At 42.7% G+C, this 27,816-nt stretch overlaps 1 long non-coding RNA gene across 1 annotated transcript in view; it reads left to right on the forward strand.

The window, feature by feature from the left end:
- Positions 1-27,148, forward strand: part of LOC104847096 (uncharacterized) — a 110,141-nt gene extending 82,993 nt beyond the window's left edge. Inside the window, exons 4-5 of the long non-coding RNA XR_776076.3 lie at positions 20,686-20,804; positions 27,015-27,148. This is a non-coding gene — a long non-coding RNA (uncharacterized LOC104847096). The remainder of the gene's footprint in view (positions 1-20,685; positions 20,805-27,014) is intronic.
- Positions 27,149-27,816: the final 668 nt, after the last annotated feature.

Below are 27,816 nucleotides of genomic sequence, written 5' to 3' on the forward strand. Positions count from 1 at the left end.
TTATCATTATCCTATCACTAGGGAATTCTGATGGGTGGACAGGTGTGGGAATCCCGAATCAGATCATCGTGAAGCTCCATCTGGTGTGGTTGTTTAGAACTCAGGTTTTAGAGTTGGCCAGACTTGGGCTGAAATGCTGGTTCTGGTGCTTTGTAACTTATGACTTCCCCGATATTACCTCATTGTACACTGAGGATAATATCTACTTTGTTGGGTATAGGAATTAGAGATTATAAATGTAAAATCCTTATCAGAGTGTTAAAATATGTCATTGTTGTTGTTAGTTGCCCTTGGGTAGGCTCCAACTCATGGCAATCCTATGTACAACAGAACAATCTTGATGATCATGGCCATGCTCAAGACCACTGTTGCAGCCGTTGTGTATTCTGAGTACCTTCCAGCCTAGGGGGCTCATCTTCCAGCACTGTATTGGACAGTATTCTGTTGTGATTCGTTGGCTAATTTTTGGAAGTAGACTGCCAGGCCTTTCTTCCTAGTCTGTCTTAGTCTGAAGGCTCCACTTAAACCTGTCCACCATGGGTGACCCTGTTGGTATTTTAAATGTCCATGGCATAGCTTCCAGCATCACAGCAACATGCAAGCCACCACAATATGACAAACCGACAGCCAGTTGGTGGGCCTAAAATGTAATGAGGGCTTAATAAGTGGTAGCTCATGCTTTAAGTGCCAAGAGTCTATAAATCTGAAAAGCTGACTTACTATGATTTAATGATACATTATATTTACTGACTGCAATGGATGCTGTAATGTGCCACCCATATCCCTCTTCAGAAATGAAGGACGTGTTCCCTCAGCCACTGGGAGTTTTGCCTGCTGGATGGCAGTTCTCAGCTCTTTCTAGGAATTACCCCAACAACAGAGAGCTGCCTCTCCCAGGGTCATTCCCTGTCTTAGTCATCTAGTGCCACTGTAACAGAAATACGACAAGTGAATGGTTTAACAAAGAGAAATTTATTCTCTCACAGGCTAGTAGGCTGGAAGTCCAAATTCTGGGCATTGGCTCCAGGAGAAGGCTTTCATTCTCTGTCAGCTCTGGAGGAAGGGCCTTGTCATCAATCTTCCCCTGGTAGAGAAGCTTCTCAGCACAGGGACCCTGGACCCAAAGAACAGGCTCTGCTACCAGCACTTCTTGTAGATTGAGTCCTGTCCCCTTAACATAATTGGCACTAATCCCATCTCATTAACATCACAGAGGTAGGACTGACAAAATAGGAAAATCACATCAGATGACAAAATGGAGGACAATCACACAATACTGGGAATCATGGCCTAGCCAAGTTGACACGTATTTTGGGGGAACACAATTCAATCCACGATACTCCCCTTTCCAGGCTGTGGATGGGGGAGCAGCCTGCATCCAATTATTGGTTGGCACAAGGGCATAACAGCCCAGCCCTCAACTCAGGACATCTCTGAAGGGCCAACCCAGCTTCAAAGCTCTCCAAGAGGTTAGCTGTGGCCTTTGTTGAGACCCCATCGAAGCCCAATTTCCCTGCCTGCTGCCCAATGCCAACTTACTTCCTTTCCCCCAGAAGAAACTCCCTAATAATGTTGATATCTAGCCCAGAGCCTGCTTCCTGAGAAAAGAGAACGCAATCTACTGTAGCATTAACTTGAAGGACGCCCTCTTCCCCTTGTGATCAGCCAAGACTATGAAGTTGATATTCTTGACCCCTCACTCTTTCCCTGGATTTTTACCCAGAGCACATCTCTTTCTGCTATATTTCAGCCATGACAATCCCTCTACGAGAAGAGCTTGCCCCACTCCCTCCCACAGCCCATTTATCTCCTCTTCACCCTCCAGCCATTTAGCTCAAAGTCACATCTTGAGGGAACCTTTCCCTGCTCCCTCCCCACACTCAAACTTGACCCAGGCTCCAGCACTACCATCTTACAGCCCTTTGTGTTTTCCAGCCTTTACTCCTATCACAGGCTATTATCCTATGGCTCTTCATGGGATTATTTGTTATGGGATTATGGCCCAGACCAAGTCTACTTTCCTAACGACTATGTCCCCTGCAAAAAAGCACAATGCTTGGCCCTGAGTAATTGATCAATATTTCATTATTAATTAATTGTGCATATACCCCCTACAATGGGTACCAAAGGAATCAAGCATTGATAGGTCCCTTTTACAGCATCTTCACCCCATTATGCAGGGGCTCTATCCACTGCCCAAGATGATCAATGGTTGGTAAATGCTTTTTGTGTGAGGGTTTCCTTTTGGTTTTGTGTGTGTTTGTATATCTTCAGGATTAGAGGAGAACAAGTAACAAGGAAAATAACAACAGTCTCAAACTCCAGGTCCAACATTTGAACTGCTATTGGGTGCACTTTCTGAAGCTAGAGAATTCTATATTAAAAATGAACGTTCACGTCTAGGGCGTCTGTTACAGTGAAATACAGGCTCAGAAAGCAAATCATCAGCCTGAACGAAGTATGCCAGGGATTTGTCAGGCGCCTATCTTCCCGCTTCAATTGGTGTACACTTTCAAAACAATATTTTTAATAAAAGTCAAATCCTCAAAATTTCCACAGTAACATTACTATAATAAATAGTAGCTCTCTCTCTCTCCTGCCCACATATCACTCAATTGTCTTCCTAGCAATAGCGCTAGATTTTTACTTTAATTATAGATTCGCTTCATGGAGGGTGGCTTAAATAACTGATATTTTACATCCTCAGATAATATGGTAGATACATTAGTTTCCTAGGGCTGTCAAAATAGAACACCACAAACTGAAAAGAATAGAAATGTTTTGCCTTATGGTTCTAACCCATTCAAACCCATTGCCGTTGAGTTGATTCCAACTCATGGTGACCCTATAGGACAGAGTAGAGCTGCTCCATAGGGTTTCCAAGGAGCCGGTGGTGAATTCAAACTGCCAACTGTTTAGTTAGCAACCAAGCTCTTAACCACTGTGCCACCAGGCTCCTTATGGTTCTAGAAGTCCCAAATCAGGGTGTTGGCCATGCTGATTCCTTCTTTAGGATCCAAGAGAGAATCTGTTCCATGCCTCTCTCCTAGCTTCTGGTGGTGGCTGGCAATCTTTGGCATTACTTGGTTTGCAGCTGCAGTGTCACTTGGCGTCCTTCCTCTGTCTCCTTGTCTTTGTGTATCTTCTCCTCTGTTACAAGGACACCAGTCATATAGGGCTAGGCCCCACACTACTCCAGTATGGCCTCATGGTAACCTAACATCTTCAAAGACCCTATTTTCAAGCAGGGTCACACTCACAGGTAAAGGAGGACTTCAACATATCTCTTTTGGGGGGGATAGTTCAATCCATAACAGTAAAATTATTTCTAAATGTGTGTGTCTATTTTTAGCTGTCAGTATCAGTGCCTGTGTGTCTGTCTATATCTGTCTCTCTGTCTGTAGTTGAGATAGTAAAGCAGAATTGACCACTCTGGGCTTTGGAGTCAGAAATACTTGCATTCAACTCTCAGCTCTGCCACACACGATCTGTGGGAACCAGGACAGTGGCTTAGCTTCACTGAGCTCAGTTTCATCACAGGAATAACTTCATCTCTAGCTGTTAAAAAAAAAAAAAAAAAGAGCAGATGAGATACCGTATGTAAAACATTTAGCACAATGCCGAGCATAAAACAGAAAGTCTCAATACAAAAGAGCAGATCGCTTATTAGCATTACTTAGACTTCACAAATTGCAAGTCTGTTTTGATCATGCATTTTTTTCCCAAGCAGTTACTTTTGTTGGAAAAAAAAATGCTCAGTTAACGTGAGCCGCTGGTGGTGGTTGTGGTTATGTCTACCCAGCCCGAGGCACTGTGAAAACAATTCCACCACACATCCAGACGTGTCCACAGGGAGGACTTAAGGCCCCGACAGCTCATCCAGATGCCGGGCATCGCGCCTTGGGCTCGGTGATGACACCTTGCTCCCCCGATTTAGCAGCCCAGGGAAGGTTTGAACCTCATCCAGGCTGGCCTCTTCTTCATTATCCCCTTCCTTGGCAGAAGGATCCGAGTGTGGCCTATCCATAGCCCACCCAAACCCAGCGACCCTATAGGACAGAGTAGAACTGCCCCATAGATTTTCCAAGGAGCACCTGGCAGATTTGAACTGCTGACCCTTTGGTTAGCAGCCATAGCACTTAACCACTCCACCACCAGGGTTTCCTCTATCCATAGAAAAAAAAAAAAAAAATCCATAGAGGAGGGTGCAATTCCTGGTCCGGCCACTAGGTGGCGTGTGACTGTCCCCAGGAAGGGAACCTGTGGTTGAGCAGGTGCCTTCTCAAACCAGAGGTTGTTTGAATGAAAAACGGTCAGTATTTGAGCCATGGAGTCACTGGCTGGTGCAAATGGCTCACACACTTGGCTACTAACTGAGGTTAGAGGATTGAGTCCACACAGGGGCACCTCCGAAGAAAGGCCTGGCAATCTACTTCTGAAAAATCAGCCATTGAAAACCCTTTGGAGCACAGTTCTACTCTGACACATACGGGGTCGCCATGAGTTGGAGTCAACGCTATGGCAACTGGACTAGTTATCTGAGCCACAGCCTGAAGCCATGGCCTGACAACAGCCCAGTAGGAAAAGGAGCCACCCATGCTGTAGTTCCCTTTGTTTTTCTGTTTTTTTTTTTTTTTTTCCAGTGCTATGTTGAAAGCAGACTCACCTTTCACTAACACCCCCCGTATGAAAGAAAATTTCCAATTCCAGGAATAAAGAATCACTATGACAAAGGTTCATGGTAGAGGGCAGGATCACACACTGGTTAAGAACACGGTCTTGGGTGTCAGACCACCTTCGCTGAAATCCAGGTTCTGCACCTTTCTAGCTGTGTGACCTTCAACAAGGTACTTAACATCTCTGTGCCTTTGCTTCCTTATGGGTAAAATGGTATAATAATAATAAAATCTGGCTCTGGGCTTTGGGGAGGGTTAAATGAGACTATGTGTAAAACAGTGTAAATATTTAGTCAATATTAGCAATTACTCATTTAACCTACATTTATGAGAGTTTATAACAGTCCCTCCCTCAAAGACTAGTTGTGAGAATTAAACAAGATAACACAGGCCAAGTGCTAGGTACAGTGGTTGGTATGGAGTAAGCACTCGATCAAGGTTTGCTATCAGAATATTAAGCCAAAAAAAAAAAACAAAACCAGAAAGTTTACAAAATGCTGATGTAGAGTATGACCCCATTTTTAAAAAGTATGTAGGGATGGGGAAGCAGGGTGGGGTCTCCTTTTCCTCTTTTCCCTTCACCTCTGGCACTCCTCCAAAAACAAAAGACAAAACAAAGTGAAAAAAGTTGCCATCAAGTCAATTCCAACTCGTGGCGACCCCATGTGCCACAGAGCAGAACTCCTCCATAGGGCTTTCTTGGCTGTAATCTTTACAGAAGCAGATCACCGGGCCTTTTTTTCTGTGGCACTGCTGAGTAAGTTCGAACGACCAAGCTTTAGGTTAGTAGACAAGCACAAACCATTTATACTATCAGGGACCTCGTACCGCTCCGAAATAAACCAAACCCATTGCTGTTGAGTTGAGTGACCCATGTGTTACAGGGTAGAACTGTGTTCTACCGGGCTTTCTGGGCTGTAATTTTTACAGAAGGCAGATCCCCAGGCCTTTCTTCTGTGGTGCTACTAGGCAGGGCAAACCTCTGGCTTTTAGCAGAGAAGTGCAAACCATTTGTGCCACCCAGGGAACTGGCACTGTTCCAACCCAAAACCAAACCCAAACCCACTGCCATCAAGTTGATTCCGACTTATACCAAAAAAAACCCACCAAACCAAACCCTCTGCCATTGAGTCAATTCCGACTTATAGTGACCCTATAGGACAGAGTAGAACTGCCCCCTAGAGTTTCCAAGGAGCACCTGGAGGATTCAGACTGCTGACCTTCTAGTTTGCAGCTGTAGCATTTAACCACTATGCCACGAGGGTTTCCCCAACTCATATTAGAGAGCCTTAAAAACTATGATAATAAATTCCACCCTGAGGTGTTAGAATGAGCATTTTGATCGGTGGTTGAGAAGCCTTCAAGACTCAGAGGAATGAACTTCCTAGTGGTGGAATTTTAACCGAAAACACTGGTGGCCTAGTGGTTAAATGCTACGGCTGCTAACCAAGAGGTCAGCAGTTCGAATCTGCCAGGCACTCCTTGGAAACGCTATCGGGCAATTCTACTCTGTCCTATAGGGTCGCTATGAGTGGGAACTGACTCGACGGCAGTGGGTTTGGTTTGGTTTGGTTTTGGTGCCTGATCGTTACCCAGGTCTTCTGGAGCAGCGGCCTTAACTCTTGCTATGCCGTAGTCCCTTTGCAGTCTGGGGAAGCCATGGACTTTTTCTCACAATGATTTTTTTAAAAGCATACAATAGACTGCATTGGATCCCAAAAGAAGCTCGTGATTTGGTATCTATGATTTCTATAGGTAAAAGGCCATAGGTAATATTAACACTACTCTCATTTTATCAGTATTTTTATATTTTTGCTTACATTTATATTTTTTTATATTTGTAGTTTACTTATAAATGAAAAAAAAAAAAACTTCTTTTTTTTTTTTTAAGGACAATGCTAAATTTCGGGCGAAAGTTCCATAACACTGACTTGCAGAATTTTCCCCTGGGAATTCACCAAAAACCACCAAACTCATTGCCCTCGAGTCGATTCCAACTCACAGTGATCCTATAGGACAGAGTAGAACTGCCCCATGGGATATCCAGGGCTGTAATCTTCACGGAACAGACTATAGGGAAGTCACATCTTTCTCCCACAATGGAGTGGCTGGTGGGTTTGAACCAGCTGAGCACTTAACCACTGCGCCACCAGGGTTCCTTTCACTGGGAATTCTCAAACCCCTGAATTTAGACATCCTGGGTCAGTGAACCCCAAGTTATGAATCCTTGTAGCATGCATACCCTTTATTCCTACCTTCTTAGGCATGCCGAGCGAGTCCTCCTTGAGATTCTGCTGTTGGTATCAGCAACAACAGCCGTTCCATTGTGCTGCTTGACGTCTAAGCGGATTGATTCGGAACACATAGCTTATCACCTTTTTTTTAATTACGAGATCGAGAAAAATTGCAACTGCACCTTATGTTGAGGGAAAAATCTATCTAACTGGCTTTGAATGGTATTAACAGCTAGATTTTTTTTCCCCCTCCTTAATACAGCAATTCTATTGGTTTGGATGATCAAATGGGAAAGAATATTGTTTTAGGGCTTAATAAAAACAATTCCTCTGCTCCTTAAAAAGTCCCTACTTCACATGTGGATTGATGTGCCTCTTATCAGCAAGTTTGGAAGTGGTGCAGGTGTTGTTTTTCGTTTGGGGGTGGGGGGGAGAGCGTTTTCCTGAAAACCTTCAATCCCCCTTGGGTGTGCGTGTGTATGTTGTGTGCATTTTCACCCACAGTTAAGAGACTAGGATAAAATAATTCCATACCTATTAGAAAAAGCCTTTTTGAGATTTGTTTTCAGAATAAAGCAGCCAGGAGAAGGGGAGGATGCAAGAAGTTAGAGAGAAACGAAGAGAGAGGGAGGAAGAGGAGACAAAGAGATGCCTTCTTGCTGGCTGTCTTGAAACAAACATGCTTCCTTACTGATCTTCCTTAGACCAGTTATGGTGACTTTACACAATCAAGAAAAGTGCCTTTAGGAACATTTACCCCAGTTTCAAGAATCAAGAAAATAAAAAGGATTGTAGAATGTTCTTCTTTAGATTTTCCCCACTTGATCACCTTTGCTGCCCTAATGAGAATCCTGAACGTGTTAATTTCGAATCAAATCTACAGCACCTCCCAAACGCAGACACTTTTCCTTAACACAATCCCTGGAAAGGAAGTGACTGAACAACTTAGCCAAGTAAGAACATCTCCCAACAGCCTGGTATAAGGCTGGGCTATGGTTATTTCAACACAAAACCGAGTCACAAGTTTGATTTGGTCTAGACAGTCATCCTGGGGAGAGAAAAAAAGAGAAAAGAACTACTTATGAGCTTGAAGAAGCCACGCCTCTTCCCGTAAGCAGCAAGCTGCTGACGCCTTTCAATGCTTTCCTCCAGTACAGTCTAAACAGAGCATTGAAAGCATAACTGAGCTTAGACCAAGAAATTGAATGTGTTTATTGTATGTTTAAGGAGTCCTTCGTGGTACAGTGGTTAGGGCACTGGGCTGCTAACCAAATGGTCAGCGGTTCAAACCCACCAGCCACTCTGTGAGAGAAAGATGAGGCAGTTTGCTCCCATAAAGATTTACAGCCTTGGAAACCCTGGGGGCAGTTCTACTCTGTCTTCTGAGCTCTGTACTCGGTCACCAAGAGTTGAAATCAACCCGACGGCAGTGGGTTTGGTTTTGGTTATTGTATGTTTCCTTCATATGTATCTATACTTGTGAGTGTGTTCACATGTTCGTGTCTTGCCTTCTATGCATTAGCTTCAGCATGTCTGTGTGTTTATGTTTGTGTGTGTGTCAATGTGATTATCTAGTGCATATGCCTATGTGCGGGTCCCTGGGTGGTACAAATGGTTTGCCTTCAACTACTAACCTAAAGGTTGGCCGTTTGAACCCACCCAGAGGTACCATGGAAGAATAGGCCTGGTGATCTGTTTCTATCAAGACTATACCCAGGAAGACCCTGTGGAGCAGCTCCACTCTGTAAAACATGGGATCGTCATGAGTCAGAGTGAGTTTTTTTGGTTTATACTTATGCGCGTTGTGGGTTAGATGACATGGTAGATACTACCCTCTGTTGTACTCTATGTGGTGTTTAAAAAGTGTCACCAAAAAGCTCAGTCATTCTTAGTAGATTCAGGGGGCCTATGTATTGAGATACCTGCTGGGAGGGGGAAAGCAGAACCCGTGAATCTGTGCGGCCTCCTGACAGTCCGTTTAGGTGAGCAAAGGTGAAGGAGGCAAGCTAAAAGGTAGAGTTCTGAAAACAAAATATGTAATGGAGTAGAATGCAAGGTTGGCATGGACTTTTTAATACATAAACTGGAAACATTTTGTGGAATCAATGAATATAAACGAGAAAATTGTTGGATACATAAGCAATAACGCCCATGAGGAATGTGTTCCTTAGAACAATCAACTGTGTGAGACCAAATGGGCAACATTTACCCATAAGCCAAGACGAGAAGGCAAGGAGGGGCAGGGATACTAGACAGATGGAAACGGGGAAAACCCGTTGCCATCAAGTCGATTCCAACTCACAGTGACCCTATAGTAGAACTGCCTCACAGAGTTTCCAAGGAGTGCCTGGTAGATTCGAACTGCTGACCTTTTGGTTAGCAGCCATAGCTCTTAACCACTACACCACCAGGGTTTTCAGAAAACAGGGACAGTAGGATGGAAATGGGGAGAGTGCTGACACATATCGGGAATCACAACCAATGACACAGAACAATTTGTGTATGAATTGTTGGATGGGAAACTAATTTGCTGTGTAAACTTTCACCTAAAACACAATAAAATGTTCCCCAAAATAAATAAATAGTAAAATCAGGTCATAAATTTGCACTGTTAAAAAAAAAAATACTGGATACAGAGATATAAGGGCTGATCGGTGCCAGGTTGGAGAGGGCTCTGAATGCCAGGGACAGGTGAGTGGCCCTGGGGGAGCCATCGGTGCCTCTGTTCAGGGCGTGACATGATGGGAGGCAGGTATACCATGGCCAAGGAGGTCCTGGCATCAGTCAGCAGGCCCTGGGTGTTCACTGAGAACCAGTGTGGGCATATTCTAACAAGTGCACTGGCGGGATTACTCACGGAAACGAAACTGTCAGCTCTAGCCCCAGCTCTTCCCTGATTGCCGACTCCAAAGCCTGCTACTCTCTCTGCTTTATTTTTTTGAATTATGGTGACTATATAGGTAACAAGGAAACCCTGGTGGCATGGTGGTTAAGTGCTACAGCTGCTAACCAAAGGGTCGGCAGTTTGAATCCTCCAGGTGCTCCTTGGAAACTCTATTGGGCAGTTCTACTCTGTCCTATAGGGTTGCTATGAGTCGGAATCAACTTGACAGCACTGGGTTAATAGGTAACAAAACGTTTGACGTTCCAGCAGTCTTCACATGTACAGTTGAGTGACGTTATGTTCATCATGTTGTTCAACCATCACCCTTATCCATTCCCAGATTATACCATCACCCTTAACAAAAGCTCAGTGTCCCCTAAGCATTGAGTCCTCCTCACCTATTCCAGATAGTTCATCTAAGTGGGATCATACCATTACCTGTCCTTTTGTGATTGACTTATTTCACTCAACCTAATGTTTTCAAGGTGCATCCATGCCATACCATGTATCAGGCCTTCACTTCTCTGTATGGCAGAGTAATATTTGACCGCATGGATATACCACATTGTGTTTACCCATTCATCTGTTGATGGACATTTAGTGTTCCCACTTTTTGGCTATTGTGGATAACTCCGCAGTGAACACTGGTGCTTTTTGGTGCTCTGTGTTTTTTGAGCTGCATAAATGGCCATTCCTCTGGTTGCTTTACTTATTTATTTAACAACTGTTTATTAAGGGCCTACTGTGTGCCAAAGGAGCCCTGGTAGTGCAGTTGTTAAAGTGCTCAGCTGCTAACTGAAAGGTTGGCAGTTCAAATCCACCAACCAATCTGCAGGAGAAAAATGTGGCAGTATGCTTCTGTAAAGGCTACTGCTTTGGAAACCCTGTGGGGCAGTTCTACTATGTCTTTTAGGGTCCCTATGAGTCAGAATTTACTCAACGGCAGTGGGTTGGGTTTTAATTGCTCTCTACATAGTATACACAGGAACCAAGCCTTTACACAATATCTCAACAACCCTATCAGGTGGTGTGATGGTCCCCATGTTAATGACAAAGACACTAAATCTCAGGGAAGTAACTTTCCCAAAAATGAGTAAAGCAGTTGCTGTCCAGTAGATTTCAACTCATGGCCTCCCCATGAGTGTCAGAGTAAAACTGTGCTCCATAGTGTTTTCAATGGCTGATTTTTAGGAAATCAATTGCCAGGCCTTTCTTCCAAGGCGTCTCTGGGTGGACTCGAACCACCCACCTTTTGGCTAGCTGCTAAGTGGGTGAAATTTTGCACCACCCAGGGACTCTAACTTTCCCAAAGTCATTCCCTAATATGGGACAGAGCCAGACCCAAACCCAGATACTTTAACCACTCTATTATCCAGTAGGTATCACTGAAATGTATTGACAGTCCACTGTGGGGGGGTGGCAGGTCCTGAGCTGGGCACTCAGGATGCAAATATGAATAAAATATGGGCCCTGTCTTCAGTCTTTCCAACTCTAGCAGAAGAAACAAACATATAAATAAGGAGTACAAGGAAGACTCGCAGATGCCATGAATAGAAGTATCAGGCATGTTTATCCTTCCCAGGTAACTTTTTAGAAGAACAGTAATCATTTGGTTAAATAAGTTTGTCTTGCTGACGAAGCAACTAGGGATATGATGCATTGACTAAAAAGCATCACTGTTTTGCCACCAACCAACATCCAATTCCAAATCAACTCAGATGCTTTCCTTCTTAACACACAATGACCTCCTTTTCTCTCAAATATAAGGTCCCCCTACAAATACAGAAGCTAAAATTGCAGAATAACTGGGTGCAATCTGGGACTTGTTAGTTTGTGTCCTTGGCAAGGCCCCATGACCTCTCTGTGCCTCAGTTTCCTCGTCTGTAACATAGGGACAATAATAGTAGCTACCTCAAAGTCTTGGGAGGAATAAATGGGTTAATGTCTAGAATAGGTTCTATGTTAGCGTGTGCCCGTTTTCTCGTCAAAGCTCCTCTCTGCTAAAACTTCTGCCCTAGCCCCAAGCCAAACCCATTTCCGTGGAGTCAGTTCTGACCCATGGTGACCTCATGTGTTTCAGAACAGAACTGTGCCCCTTAGGGTTTTTAATGACTGTGATCTTTCAGAAGCATATTGCCAGGCCTTTCTTCCAAGGCACCTCTGGGTGGATTTGAACTGCTAATCTTCTAGATAGCAGCTGAGTGTTTGACCATTTGCTCCACTCAGGGATCGTGCCCTAGCTCCAGTCCATGCCTTTTGCCTTAATCCATTCTCCTTCCCCTGACCCTTGACTTTGCCCCACAAATGCCATTCCAGATCTTCCTTGGAGTCTGGGAAAGGAGGAGAAAGTGAGCACAGGCAAAGCTAAATCCTCTTCGGCAGGCAGGGTGAGGAGACCCAAAGGATGGGCAAGCTTTTAATAATCTGTGTCCTGTGGCACACATGGTATGTATGTATGGCCCCGGGTATGCTGGTGTGTCCGCATGTACACATGTGTTCCTGTGTAAGTCTAGGTGTGGGTGCTCTCAACGTGCATGTACTGTTGGTGTTTGGAGACTCGGCATGGCTGTGCATAAAGCTAAATTAACTGAAACATTAGAGCCTGGCTCTCATCATCTAGCAAAGGAATACACTAAACCAATTGTGGTTGAATCAGTCCTGACTCATGGTGACCCCATGTGTACCAGAGTAGAACTCTGCTCCATAGGGCTTTCAATGGCTGCTTTTTAGGAAGTAGATCGCCAGGCCTTTCTTCCAAGGCACCCACACCAACCTATAACTGGGGCTCTTAGTCTGGATTTTGCAAATCCAGTGGTGTCCTAGAGGCTACTTGGTGGAGGAAGACATTCCGTGGGTTCTAGATGAGGCTTAACCCTCTAATACTGTGAAACATGGACTAAATCCTATCTCCTCCCGGGACCCATATTTCCTACTCTGTGAATGAGGGGCTTTTGTGAAGGCCTGGGCCAAAGGATCATCTGCCCTAACAGCAGTGCAGAGGGGAAGGCAGAGCAAGCACCCACACCTAGACATACACAGGGCTTCCCCGCCCATTCAGCAACTTCTACTCTTTTTTGTATATTAGGGTTCTGTTAATATTCAATTTGAATGAAATGATTCGTTCGTTTAAAAGAGATGATATAACTGGAAAGCACTGGTTGATATGTGCCTTGTGGAACTTTGTCAGCTGGAGAGAAGGCTAAATTGCTGGCAGACCTTGATGGGAATAAACTTTCTCCTTCCAGATCCTTAAAGCCATTTCCTAAACACCTGGGAGCCAAACGTGGTGCCCCACACAGTCTTCAAGCCTGGAACTCGAAAGCTTTTCTTAGATATTAGCAAGCTAGCAATTTAATCAGCCAGGATCAACAGATTATGGGTAAATACATTCTGTTGTTGCTTAGCTCTGTTGGTGGGTGCAAGGTGAGAAAGGCTTGAAGTTGGTGATAAAATGTGGGGAGTTCAGAGCTTTGGGTTTTATATCCTGGCTGAGTGACCTTGGCAAGTTTCATCCAGCATGATATGGGGATAGTAAGAATTTACGTCTGGGCTGAGGTGAATCTTAACTAACTAATACATGCAGAGAGCTTAGTGTAGTGCCTACAGCTTGATGAACATTCAATAAATGGTGTATCAGGATCTTACAAGTGAAGAAAAAAAAAAACCCTATTCAAATGCTTGGCTCATTCAAATAAAAAATATCAGCATCAGGCATGGCTGGACCAAGACGCTTAAACGGTGTCTTCAGAATCTCTCTCCACTGTTCACTCTTCTTTCCTCAGTAGTAACTTTTCTAATAACTTTGCCTTCAATCCAGCTCTCCCCATGTGCCAAGTGCTGAAAACGATGGCTCCCACTAGGTCCAGATTTACATGATATCATCTCAGCAAACCTGATGGCATCAGTCTCTTTCCCAATATTTCCTGCAAAAGTTCCAGAGCTTATTCTCAGTAGTTAGTTCAGATTGGGCTATCTCTGAACCTACTCTGAAACTTTAATTGAGTAGATCTCGGTTGTAGGCCTATCCCTACAGCTGGGAGAGAGGGGTCAGCTATACCTGAAACATAAAGACTGAGATAGGGGAAGAGGTGTGCCAAGGAAAACCAAGGTGCTGTTCCAAAAGAAGGGGGCAAAAATTCTAGGCAGAAATACATATTACATTTCAGCAGAAATGGTATAAGAATAAATTAACTGCAGACAACCCAAACGTTCATCAACTGATGAACGAATAAATAAAATATGGTTTAACCGTGTTATCATTGTTACTGTTAGGTGGTGTCAAGTTGGACCTGACTCATAGTGACCCCATGTACAACAGAATGAAACACTGCCCAGTCCCGTGCCATCCTCACGATCATTGCTATGCTCGAGCCAGCTGTTGCAGCCACTGTGTCAACCCATCTCATTGAGGGTCTTCCTCTTTTTTGCTGACCCTCTACTTTCCCAAGCATGATGTCCTTCTCCAGGAACTGGTCCCTCCTGTTGACAAGTCCAATGTATGTGAGACAAAGTCTCACCACCCTCACTTCTAAGGGCCATCCTGGCTGTACTTCCTCCAAGATAGATTTGTTCATTTTTCTGCAGTCCATGGTATATTCAATGTTCTTCACCAACACCATAATTCAAAGGCATCAATTTTTCGTTGGTCTTCCTGATTCATTGTCCAGCTTTCAGATGAATATGAGGCGATTGAAAATACCATGGCTTGAGTCAGGCGCACCTCAGTCCTCAAAGTAACATATTTGCTTTTAAACACTTTAAAGAGGTCTTTTGCAACAGATTTGCCCAATGCACTACATCATTTTATTTCTTGACTGCTGCTTCCACGGGTGTTGATTGTAGATCCAAGTAAAATTAAATCCTTGACAACTTCAACATTTTCCCCATTTATCACGATGGTGCTCATTGGTAGAGTTGTAAGGATTTTTGTTTTCTTTATGTTGAGATGTCATCCATACTGAAGGCTGTGGTCTTTGATCTTCATTAGTAAGTGCTTCAGGTCCTCCTCACTTTCAGCAAGCAAGGCTGTGTTGTCTGCATATGGCAGGTTGTTAATGAATCTTCCTCCAATCCTGATGCCGCTTTCTTCATATAGTCCAGTTTCTCAGGTTATTTGCTCAGCATACAGATTGAATAAATATGCTGAAAGGATACAACCCTGATGCACAACTTTCCTGACTTTAAATCATGCAGTATCCCTTTGTTTGGCCTACGCACAAGTTCCGCATGACCACAATTAAGTGTTCTGGAATTCCCATTCTTCAGTGCTCTGGAACTCCCATTCTTCAGTGTTCTGGAATTCTCATTCTTTACAGTGTTATCCATAATTTGTTAGGATCCACACAGTGGAATGCCTTTGCACAGTCAATAAAACACAGGTAAACATCTTCCTTTCAGCCAAGATCCATCTGACATTACCAATGATATCCTTTGTTCCATGTCCTTTTCTGAATCTGGCTTGAATTTCTGGCAGTTCCCTGTCAATGTACTGCTGCAACCGTTTTTCAAATTATCTCCAGCAAAAGTTTACTCGTGTGTTGTATTAAGGGTATTATTCTATAATTTCTGCATTCTGTTGGCTCGTCTTTCTTTGGAATGGGCACAAATGTAAATCTCTTCTAGTCAGTTGGCTAGGTAGCTGTCTTCCAAATTCCTTGGCATAAGATGAGTGTGTGCTTCCAGAGCCGCATCTGTTTGATGAAACGTCTCAAGTGATATTCCATCAATTCCTGGAACCTTGGTTTTTGCCAGTGCCTTCAGTGCAGCTTGGACTTTTTCCTTCAGTATCATTGGTTTAGTTGTATAAACCATACGTTGGAATATTATTTGGTAATAAAATGAAGTTCTGATACATACTACAAACATAGATGGACGTTTGGAAACTTTATGCTAAGTGAAAGAAGCCAATCACAAATGACCACATATTTTATAATTCCATTTATACTAAATATCCAGAAATGGCCAATCTATAGAGACAGAGGGTAGATTAGTGGTTGCCAGAGGCTTAGTGGAAAGGGGGATGGGGAGTGGCTGCTAATGAGTCTTGGGTTTCTTTTGGGGGTGAAGGAAATGTTCTGGAATTATTTAGTTGTGGTGGTCACACAACTTTATGAATATAATAAGAACCACTGAACTGTATACCTTAAATGGGTGAACTGTATGGTAAGTGAATTATGAATCAATAAAGCTGTTATATTAAAATGAATTAAAGACTACACACCCATAGCATGTTCACAATCAGGAGATCAGTTCTCACATGAGTCAGGTATTTTTTTCCTCCTGCCAAGACCACAGACTGTGGCCAGACATTCAGCTGAAAGCAGAAATGATTGAGAATTCAACACTCAGACAAAAAGAGCTTCTCAAAGTTCATGTCCTTTGAACAGAAGGTCATGATATTCCCTTCACTTACAAAGCTGGCCTGGATGGAAAGAGTTTGCAAAAGGACAATTTACACTCCTTAAACTGAAGGAGTTTAGGCATTGAGCAAAGAGGAAACAAAGCTAGCATTCTTCAAACAAGTGTCTGAACTTGCATCAACAAGACACAGTTGCCAGGGTGTTTTAGAAAAGATGCTCAGAGCCAGTCGTGGGCTGTGATAACACTGACAAGCTGTAGCACGGCTCTGGATTCCCTGTTTAATTTCCAGGCTGCCTGGGCTGGGGGTCTCTTAAAACTCTGAAGTCAGTTGGTGGCAACTCTGTTCACGTTAGAGTCTGAGGTCCATGTCCAGATAATGGACTTGGTATCCACCAAAGACTGAGTCCACTGCACGTTGAGAACCCAGAGGGATGACAAAAATATCCAAAGCTCTATTTTGAGGAAAATGATGAGACCCAGGCTCCTTTTCCTCTGCTCTTGTTCTGTGTTCTTTTGAAACACACCTGGATCTCAGAGGCAATTGAAGCCACATGTAATCGATGCATCATTAGCCCTAAACTCCTTGAATGGATTTTGCACCAGCCATTTGGTATCTCAAGCCTTCAGAGTCTGATCTCACTTTCTCCTTCCCTTTGTCTCTCTTTGCTGCTCCTTCTCCCTCTTCTACGTATTCTTCTTATAGGCAGAGGGAAAGTTGGGTTTGGGCTAGCCTGTCATTTCACAAAGACTAGGAACCCACCACCCTCTTCTCATTGACATCACTTGTATCCTCCACACCCAGCTCAGTGTGGCTTCTCACCCAGTCTGTCCTGTCCCTTGCCAGGAGGCAGAGATGTGACTTCATCTGTCACCCTGCCAGGTTCACATCTGCTGGCGCACCCACAACAAAGAGGAACAAGTGGGGTCATTGTGTATTCCTCCAGGAGGAGTCATAGTTTGGTGCAAGGCGTTTTATCTCTCTTCTGCAAATTGCCTCAAACGGAATGTCACTTAAAGAGAGTCAGTTTGTTAATAAGACTCCACATCATGGAACAGGCTAATTCCAGTCACAACTTGTCTGCCATGCTCAACTGCTATTCCAAGAGAAATGCTCCTTGCTTTGGAAGTGTTTTGGCACGGTGTATAACAAACATCTCAAAACCTCGATTCAATCCAGTTTGGTATTACTTGAGAGAAATTTGGCTTGAAAAGATCCCAATATATCTATACGTTTGGCCTAGTGCAACTGAGGGGTGAAAGTCAAGGTATAACAAAAAGTTTCCCTTGCCAAAATATCTGCTTTATCATCCCAGCACTGCACTGATTTTTTCTGCCCCTCATTCTTCGAGTACAACAATGTTTACATCTCTTTTTTTGTTTCCAATTAAACACTTGAGCATTCCTATCAGCAAGGCATCAAATACTCCATTTTCAAGTTCGTCCCATCCACCGCATCCTTAGTGGTCCTAAAGCTTAGAGGACTTATAAAGTTTAAAGGGAATCTGGCATCTTCAGCAGTGAGCAGAGAGGACTGGCATCTGATCAGTTTGCCACTGCTGTTGCTTCTTGCAACCACATGATGTCGCTTTTGAAGACTGGTTCTGCACAGTTCTGCGATGTGCCCCTTTGTAATCTAAATCCCAACAAAAGCTGAAGTGGTTCTGTAAGGGGGAGAACCATCCCAGCTTCTCAGGGTTAAGGACCTAGCCAACTGTGATCACTCCTGTGATCAGCTATTGTTTTCAAGAGCACAAGCATGATATTAGGATGTGGGGGTGGGGAGGAGGGATAGTAGGGGAGCTTCCCACATCACCCAGAATATCCCTTCTCTGTGAACCCTTAGACTCTATTGTTGAGTTGGATACTATAATTATGCTAGGTCTAGGACACATTTAGGGCTCTCCCTTTCTTTAAACTAATCTTATTTCGTGGGTCTTATTACCCTTCCAAAGGAGCCCTGGTGGTGCAGTGATTAAGCACTCTGCTGCTAACCAAAAGATCATTGGTTCAAACCCACCAGCCACTCCACAGGAGAGAGATGTCGCAGCCTGCTTCCGTACAGCTTTACAGTCTTGGAAAGTCTACGGGGCAATTCTACCCTGTCCTATAGGGTTGCTATCAGTTGGAATCGACTCGACGGCAGCAGGATTGGTTTTTCATATGTGGAGTGGTGAGGTGCTGAAGAGCTTTAAACTGAGAAGTGGTGTGACTCTGTGTTTCAGAAAGCCCTGGCAAGGGTGAGGAGGGTGGGTGAAGGTGGGAGCCAGATCTGTTGTCTCAGGAGTACATGTCCCTATGAGAAACTAACAACCCATGGAAGCAACTACACAGTTTTTTTTTCTGGATCTCTGTATTGGGAACGGGGTGACCAGCTGTCCCATTTTGCCTGGAATCAGGGTTAACTTCCTAGGACTGTGGTCCATGTAGCTGCATAGGACACTGCACTCAGAGGGTGCTGCCTTTGATTTAATTCTCTGCTGCCAACATCTTGAAATTCTTAATAACATTTTTTAAATAAAGGGCCTGGCATTTTCATTTTGCACTGGACTCCACAAATTATGCAGCCAGTCCTGCCTAGACTGAGGGGTTTCTTGGGGCTTTCAGTGCTAAAATTAGGAAAGTCCCGGGCAAACTAGGATGGTTGATCGTCATAGCTGGCATGCAGGGCCCAGGCCAGGAGGAGATCAGATGGCTTTAAAGGAGTCTGTTTTTCTTGTTAGCTGCTGTTGAGTCGGCCCCAACTCAGGCTGACCCCATGCACAATAGAATGAAAACACTTCCTGGTCTTGTGGCATCCCCTGATTGGTTGTGGATCAGGCTATTGTGATACATAGTGTTTTTATTGGCTGGTTTTTGGAACTAGGTTGCCAAGCTTTTCTTCTGAGTCTGTCTTAGTCGGGAAACTCCACTGAAACCTGTCCAATGTCTTAGTAACACACAAGCCTCCACTGACCTACGGGTGTTGGCTGTGTATGAGGCGCACTGGCTGAGAATCATACCCGAGTCTCCTGCATGGAGGGCAAGAATTCTACCCCTGAACCACCACTGCCTCATTTTAGAAGAGCATCTGGTGGCTTTACTCCCAGGCCCCTGACTCTCAAAGAGGAGCCACCTGGGCAGAGGACTTGCTGAGGCCCAGACCTGGTAATCTGCACAGAGTGCCTTCGCAGTCACCTTAGAGACACAGGCTAGGCAGTTTCTCAAGGGGCAGCTTGAGGCAGAGGTGCAAGGGGCTGCTGGGAGAGGCCTGGTGCTCTGGATTTCATTTGCACTCAAGGAGTGAGTGGGATGGGGGAGGAGATGGTGTGGCTTTGAGTGGATTGTTGTGACGTGCCAAAGGAAGCATTATCTGGACACTTCTCCTAGCATGCTTGCTTTTTCAAAGCATGAGACATGCACAGAAATCCCCTGCCTACCCAGGCAGTGAAAGTGGCTGCTTCATCTGTAGCAAATAAACCAAGCAAGGTAAGGGCCTGGTACCTTCACAGCTGGCACCTAGATTCCACACAGCTCACAGCCTGCTGCATAAACTCAGGTAATGGGTGAGGCAAGGAAGAGGGAGGGAGAAATAATTCCTCTCTAAGCTATGAGGTCTCTCTCTTCTGGGCTGGAGCAAGATTCAAAGAACTGCCAGAGAACAGCAATGCTGGGGGTCATGGGCAGCAACAGTAGAAACCTCAGGCCGAATTGTTCTCTGTTACTGCATTCAGAAGATACTCGCAGCCATTGCATGAGAACCAGAGAGAGTCAGCCATTTTCTGAGGGTAGAGCGGACACTCACTAAAACGGGCAGGGACAAGTTGATCCTTTGGGGTGCTAGATGAAAATATTAGAATTCCTGCTCATTTTATTTTTTTATTATGGTACATATGTTTGTAGCAGAGTTTTTGCCATTCCATGTTCTTCACACGTACAATTCAGTGACATTAATCGTACTCAACATATTGTGTAGCCATCACCATTATCCATTTCTAAATTTTTCCATCACCCTTAACAGAAGCTTGGCATCTCCTAAGCAATGAGTCCCCCTTTCCCCCTTGCTCCAACCCATCCTTGGTAACCACTAATAAACTTTGATCTCTATGCATCTGCCTATTCTAGATATTTCATATAAGCGGAATCATACATTATTTTGTGACTGGCTTGTTTCACACAGTGTAATGTTTTCAAGGTCCATCCATGTTGTAGCATGTATCAGGACTTAATGGCTCTTTATGACTAATAGTTCGTTGTATGTATACACCACATTTTGTGTATCCCTTCATCTGTTGATGGACATTTAGGTTGTCTTTATTTATTTATGCTTCCCATGTGTCTTTTTCATGTGTGCATTGTTATTTGCGGCATATATAGCTCAATATATAATCTATACATAATTATTCTAATAATGGTGTGCCCATTCAGTTTTTTGCAGGGGTAAGTTCTGTGATCAAAAATTGGAGACTGTTGACTCAGATGTTTTAAACCTTGGAGGCAAAAGAGACTGTCAGTTTATGATGACTCTATTCAGGCTCTCTTTTTCTTCCCACAGTGCAGCAGACCATGTGCCTGGACTATGTGTAACGCATTGCTTTGGTCGCAAAGAAGACCCACACATGATCTATGCCTCCTGGGATTTCCAATTGGATGCAGAGGACAAGGAGATATACAGTAGGTGTTCAACAACAATTTTTGAGTGTAAGATTTAGAATGGGATTTTCTAAGATGGGTAAGGAGTTATTGGGTGGATACAGAGTGGGAAGGCAATGGGGTCAAAAGGAAGAGTTTGAGCAAAAATATGGAAAGAATATACTCAGGATGTGGTTCAAGAATGACTTGAGTGGTGTGAATGGAGATGAGATGTTTTGGATGGGAGATGACTTAGTGAGGAGTGGAGAGAAAATAAAAAAGTTATTGCCTAGAACAGTGCCTGGTATATATATTGTTGTTGTTGTGTGTCAATGAGTCAATTCTGACTCGTGGCAACACTATAGAACAGAGTAGAACTGGCCCATAGGGTTTCATAGACTGTAGTCTTTATGGGAGCAGATCTCCAAGAAACATATAGTAGGTGTTTAATAAATTTTATTGAGAACCAACTGATGTAAAAAAGGATCATAACAGAATAGTATGAAAAATCGTACTCCAACAAATTTGAAAACCTGGAAGAAATGGACGAATTTCTGGAAACATACTACCTACCTAAACTAACACAAATAGAAGTAGAAAATTTGAACAGACCCAAGAAAAGAAGAAATTGAAGACATCATTAAAAAAAAAAAACCCGTCCAAGCGGCTTCACCAGAGAATTCTACCAAACATTCAGAGAAGAGTTGATACCAATTCTACTCAAACTATTACAGAACATAGAAAAGGAAAGAATACTACTTAACTCATTCTATGGAGCCAGCATAACTCTGATAACAAAGCCAGGCAAAGACACACTAAAAAGAAAATTACAGACCAATATCCCTCATGAATATAGATGCAAAAATTCTCAACAAAATTCTAACCAAAAGAAATCAATATCATATAAAAATAAATAAATAATACCATATGACCAAGTGGGATTCATACCAGGTATGCAAGGATGATTCAACATTAGAAAATCAATCAACGTCATTCACCACGTTAATAAAACAAAGGAAAAGAATAACACGATGATCTCAATCGACGCAGAAAAGACATTTGATAAAACCCAACACCCTTTCTTGATAAAAACTGTCAGCAAAATAAAAATGGAAGGGAAATTTCTCAACATAATTAAAGGCATATATAGAAAACCAACAGCCAACGTTATTCTCAACAGAGGAAGATTGAGAGCATTCCCCTTAAGAATGGGGATGAGACAAGGATTCCCTTTATCACCACTCTTATTCAACATTGTACTGAAAGTTCTAGCTAGAGCAATAAGGCAAGAAAGGGAAATAAAGGATATCCACATTGGAAAGAAAGAGATAAAACTGTCCTTATTCACAGACGGAATGATCCTATCCATAGAAAATACCAGAGACTTCACAAGAAAGTTATTGGAACTAATGGAAGAATTCAGCAAAGTGGCAGGGTACAAGGTCAACACCCAAAAATCAGCTGGGTTCCTCTACGCTAACAAGGAGGACTCTGAAAAAGAAATCAAGAAATCAATATCATTTATAATAGCTCCCAAAAGGATAAAATACCTAGGAATAAACCTAACCAGGGACATAAAGGACTTATACAAGCAAAACCATAAAACAGATCTATATAAATGGAAAAATATTCCATACTCATAGACTGGGAGACTTAACACTGTGAAAATGTCAGTACTACCAAAAGCGATCTATAGATAAAATGCAGTCCCGATCCAAATCCCAACAACACTCTAATGAAATGGAAAAACTAATCTCCAACTTTATATGGAAAGGAAGGAAGCCCCGAATAGCTAAAGCAATATATTGAAGAAGAACAAAGCAGGAGTCCTCTCACTTACTGATCTCAAAACTCACTATACAGCCATGTTAATCAAAACAGCCTGGTACTGGTTCAATGACAGACATATGGACCAATGGAATAGAATTGAAAACCCTGAAGTAATTCCTTCCATCTACGGGCAGCTGATCTTCAACGAAGGATAGAAGTCCATAAAATGAGTAAGAAACAGTCTCTTTAACAAATGATGCTAGCAAAATTGGATATCTATATTTAGAAAAAATGAATCAGGATCCATACCTCACACCATGCACAAAAAAATAATGCAAAATGTATCAAAGGCCTAAATGTTAAAGCTAAAACTATAAAGTTCCTGGAAGATAACATAGGGTCAGAACTAGGGGACCTAATTTTCGGCATAGTCTATCAAACAAAATTAAAAATGCATGAACAGCAGAAGATAAATTAGATAACTGGAATCTCCTAAAAATTAAATACTTATGCTTATCCAAAGACTTCACCAAGAGAGTAAAAAGAGAACTACAGACTGGGAAAAAATCTTTGGCAACGACGTATCTGATAAGGGGTCTAATCTCTAAAATATACAGAAAACTTCAACAACGAAAACACAATCCAATCAAAAAATGGGCAAAGTACAGGAACAGACACTTCACCAAAGGGAACGTTAAGGTGGCCAACAAATACATGAAAAGATGTTCATAGCCATTAACCATTAGAGAGATGCAAATCAAAACTACAATGAGATACCCCTTCACCCCTGCAAAAATAAGAATGATCAAAAGAACAGAAAACAAAAAATGCTGGCGTGGTTGTGGAGGGATTGGAACTCTTATATATTTCTGGTGGGATTGTAAAATGTTACAACCAATATGGAAAATGGTATGGCACTTCCTCAAAGAGCTAGAAATAGAAATACCTCATGATCCAGTATTCCCACTCCTAGGTATATATCCTAGAGATTTAAGGGCAATAACATGCACACCTATGTTTTGCAGCATTATTCATAATAGTAAAAAGATGAAGACAACCTAAGTGTCCATCAACATTTGAATGGATAAACAAATTGTGGTACATACATATAATAAAATACCACGAAACTATAAAGAATAACGAGGAGCCTACGAAATATCTTATAACATGGATGAATCTGGAGGACATTATGCTGATTGAAATAAGTCAATCACAAAATGACAAATATTGTATGGTCTCGCTTTTATAAAAAGTCAACAGTAGGCATACACACAGAAAGCAATGTTCTTTGGTGGTTACCAGGGATGGGAAGGGGAGGGAAAGGGAATCACTTTCTAGATAGTAGGCATTTTTATTTTTAGTGATGGAAAAGGCAACACCCAATATGAGTGAGGCCTTCACAACTTGTCCAAGGTAAATGAAGACACTAAGAAGTAAGCAAGAATAAAGAATAATTTCGGTAAATGCTATAACATTCAATTTTGCAATGATAACAACCAAAAAAATGTGTGTGGTTACATAGGTAGATATGAATGCATATATGTGTATAGGAAAGCACATGTGAGTATATGGGTGTGCGCGTACAGGTGTGTCTGTAGGCATATGTATATACATAACCAAACACCTTGCGGGATAGTTTCACTGAGTTCGAAGCCTTGGACTCATAGTCTCATGGAACAACTCCGTCAATCGGCATAACACAGTTCAGAAAGATAATGTTCTACATCCTAGTTTGGTGAGTAGCATCTGGGATCTTAAAAGTTTACAAGCAGACATCTAAGATACAACATTGGTCTCTACTCATCTGGAAAAAAAGAGAATGAAGGAAACCAAAGACTCAGAGAAGAAACTAATCCACAGGACTAGTAGCCCACATGAACCATGCCTCATCTAGCCTGGGACTAGAAGAAATAAATGGTGCCCGGCTACCACTACCAACTATTTTGATCAGGGCCACAACAGAAGGTCTGAAATAGAAAGGAAGTAAAACTTAGAACAAAACTCAAATTCCTAAAAAAGGCCAGACTTACTGGACTGATAAAGACTAGAGGAACCCCCAGGACTATTGCCCTAAGATACCCTTTGAACTTGGCACTGAAGCCACTCCTAGCAGTCACCTTTCATCCAAATAATAGATTGGCAAGAAAACCAAAGATTCAAGGGAGCAATTAGTCCAAAAGACTAATGGACCATATAAACCACAGCCTACGTGACCCTGAGACCAGAAGAACTAGATGGCGCCTGGTTATCACTATCAGCAGCTCTGACTGGTATCACAACAGAAGGTCCTGGACAGAGCGGGAGAAAAAATTCTAGAACAAAAAATCAAATTCACAAAAAAGATCAGACTTGCTCATCTGGCAGAGACTGGAGGAACCCCTGAAACTACGGCTTTAAGACACCCTCCTGAACTGGAACCGAAGCTATTCCTGGAGACCACCTTTCGGCCAGACCATAGACAGGCCCATAAAATAAACAGTAATACCTGAAAGGAACATGCTCCTTAGAACAATCAATTATAAAAGATCAAAAGGGTGATATTTGCCCAAAAGCAAACATAAGAATGCAGGAAGGGGTAGAAAATCAGGACGAAAGGAAACAGGGGGTCTAGGACAGAAATGAAAAGAGTGCTGACACATTGTGAGGAATGAAACCCATGTAATGAAGAAAAAAAAGGAAAAAGATAAAAAAAGAAACAAATAATAGATTGGCTTATAAAATAAACAATACCTCCTATAAACACTGTGTTCCCTTAAAAAATCAACTATATGAGACCAACAGTCAACGTTTACCCTAAAACAAAGACGAGACGCTAAGGTGGGGCAGGGAAGCTAGACTAATGGAAATAGAGCAAACAGAATGGAAATAATGAGAATGTTGACACTTTGTGAAAAATGTAGCCAATGTTATGGGACAATTTGTATAAAAATTGTTAAATGGGAATGTAATTTGCTATGTAAACTTTCACTTAAAACACAATAAAATATTTGAAAATATATATTTATTGAATGAATGAAGAAGGGAAAGAATTCAAAGGTGACTCTGAATACCGGGCTAAGGGCATGCCGTTTACCTGTAAGCAATGAGTAGGCATAATAATAACAACAGATAGACAGACGCCACAGAATTGACTCTGACTTATGGCGACCTTACGTACAGCAAAACAAAACATTGCCCAGTCCTGGATCGTCCTCCCGATTGCTGGTATGTTCGAGTCCATAGTTGTGGCTACTGTGCCAATCCATCTCACTAATGGTCTCCCTTGCCCTCGCTGGCCCTATACTTCATCAAACATCAGCAATTGATTCCTCCTTGTGATGTGGCCAAAGCAAGTGAGTCAGACAATATTCTGTCGTGATCCATAAGGTTTTTATTGGCTAATTTTCAGAAGTAGATCACGAGGCCTTTCCTCCTAGTCTGGGAGCCCTGCGGAAACAGTAATACTAGCTAACATTTATTATCTTCAATCGTTTTGAGAATGGAGTTATCGCTGAGGTCTTCACTTTGGGGAAATAGGGCAATGGCATGTATCATGGATGGAGAGGGAAACTAAAGTCCCATACAGCATCTACCCTAGTGGAACTTAAATTCTACTGGAAGAGACTGAGGATGAAAAAGCATAAACACACATAGACATATGTGAATATAAATCGTGATAAGAGCTACGATGAATAAAGAAGAACGAAGAAGAATTGACATCTTTGAATTGTGGCTTTGGCAAAGAATACTGAATATGCCACGGACTGCCAAAAGAATGAACCAATCTGTCCTGGAAGAAGTACAACCAAAATGCTCCTTAGAAGCAAGGATGGTGAGAGTATGTCTCATATACTTTGGACATGTTATCAGAAAGGACCAGTTCCTGGAGAAAGACATCACGCTTGGTAAAGTAGAAGGTCGGCGAAAAAGAGAAAGACCCTCAACGAGACAGACTGACACAGTGGCTGCAACAATGGGCTCAAACATAACAATGATTGTGAAGATGGGGCAGGACCAGGCAGTATTTCGTTCTGTTGTACATAGGTCGCTATGAATCAGAACCAACTCGACAACACCTAACAGCAACAACTAGGGCTATGAAGGAAAAAAATTGGGTGGCATGAGATAAAATAATGGGGAAGGTTTCTCTGAAGAACTCACACTCAAGGTGAAAACTGAAGACTTAGAATAAGTTATCCAGGCAAAGAAAGAGGGAAAGAGCATTTCTGGCAGAGGGACAAGTTCGTGCAAATGCCCTGAGTTGGGAAAGGATTTGGCAAACTGGAGAAACTAGAAGGAAACGAAACAGCAAGATTAACGTGACTGGGGCATTGTGAGTGGTACAGAAAGTATGGCCCACGGGGAGGCTGGAAACAGAGGCCAGCACAGGTCAGGCCAGGAAGGCCTTGTGGAACATTTTGATTGTTATACAAAAAGCAAGAAGAGGACGTTGCAGGGTTTAAGCAACTATTTATGTTTGTTTGTTTGTTTGTTTGTTAACAGATTCCATCTAAGCGCACAGGTCCGGACAATCTGTACCTGGACAGAAGGTCTGCTTCTCTTTCATTCTTCAGGACAGTCAGATGATGTGCTTTTGTTTGCTAGTAATAGAACATTGAATAAAAGTGGATTAGCAATGTTGAGGTTGTGTGCCGTCGAGTCAATTCCAACTCATAGCAACCCTGTAGGACAGAGTAGAACTGCCCCCATAGGGCTTCCTAGGCTGTAATCTTTACAGGAGCAGATCACAGGTCTTTCCTCCCAAGGAGCCACTGATGGGTTCAAACGGCTGACCTTTTGGTTATCAGCTGGGTGCCTCACCATTGGGCCACCAAGACTTCCTTGGATTAACAATAAGGATTTGTTTTTTCCCATTTAACAAGTAGTCCTGAGGTAGGTGATTCCAGGGATGACTGAACAACTCAACAATGGCTTCTCTATGAGTCGTTTGAGTTTTTTCTCATGGTCACAAGATGACTGCCACAGCTCCAAACATCACATCTTCACATGATAATATACAAAGCAGAAGGAGAGGAGAAGGAGGACTTCTACCTGCCTCTCTCCTTTTTTACTAATGGGGAATATATTTCCCCAAGCTCCTCAGCAGATTTTCCCTTTATGAGGACTGGGCCACTGGCATGGCCTAGTACAGTAGAGTTATTAGGCAGGCAAACACCAGTGTTGGCCATGCAAGCTTTCTTGATGGGATATTTACTTTCCTTTGGCTTTTCAAGACTTCCTAATTGAGCCCATGAGAAGATGTTTCTCTTTCTTGCATTGAAGTTATGACAGAAACCAAACCACG

Source organism: Loxodonta africana, chromosome 12 (assembly GCF_030014295.1).
Source record: "Loxodonta africana isolate mLoxAfr1 chromosome 12, mLoxAfr1.hap2, whole genome shotgun sequence".
In the NCBI taxonomy this organism is placed as follows: Eukaryota; Metazoa; Chordata; class Mammalia; order Proboscidea; family Elephantidae; genus Loxodonta; species Loxodonta africana.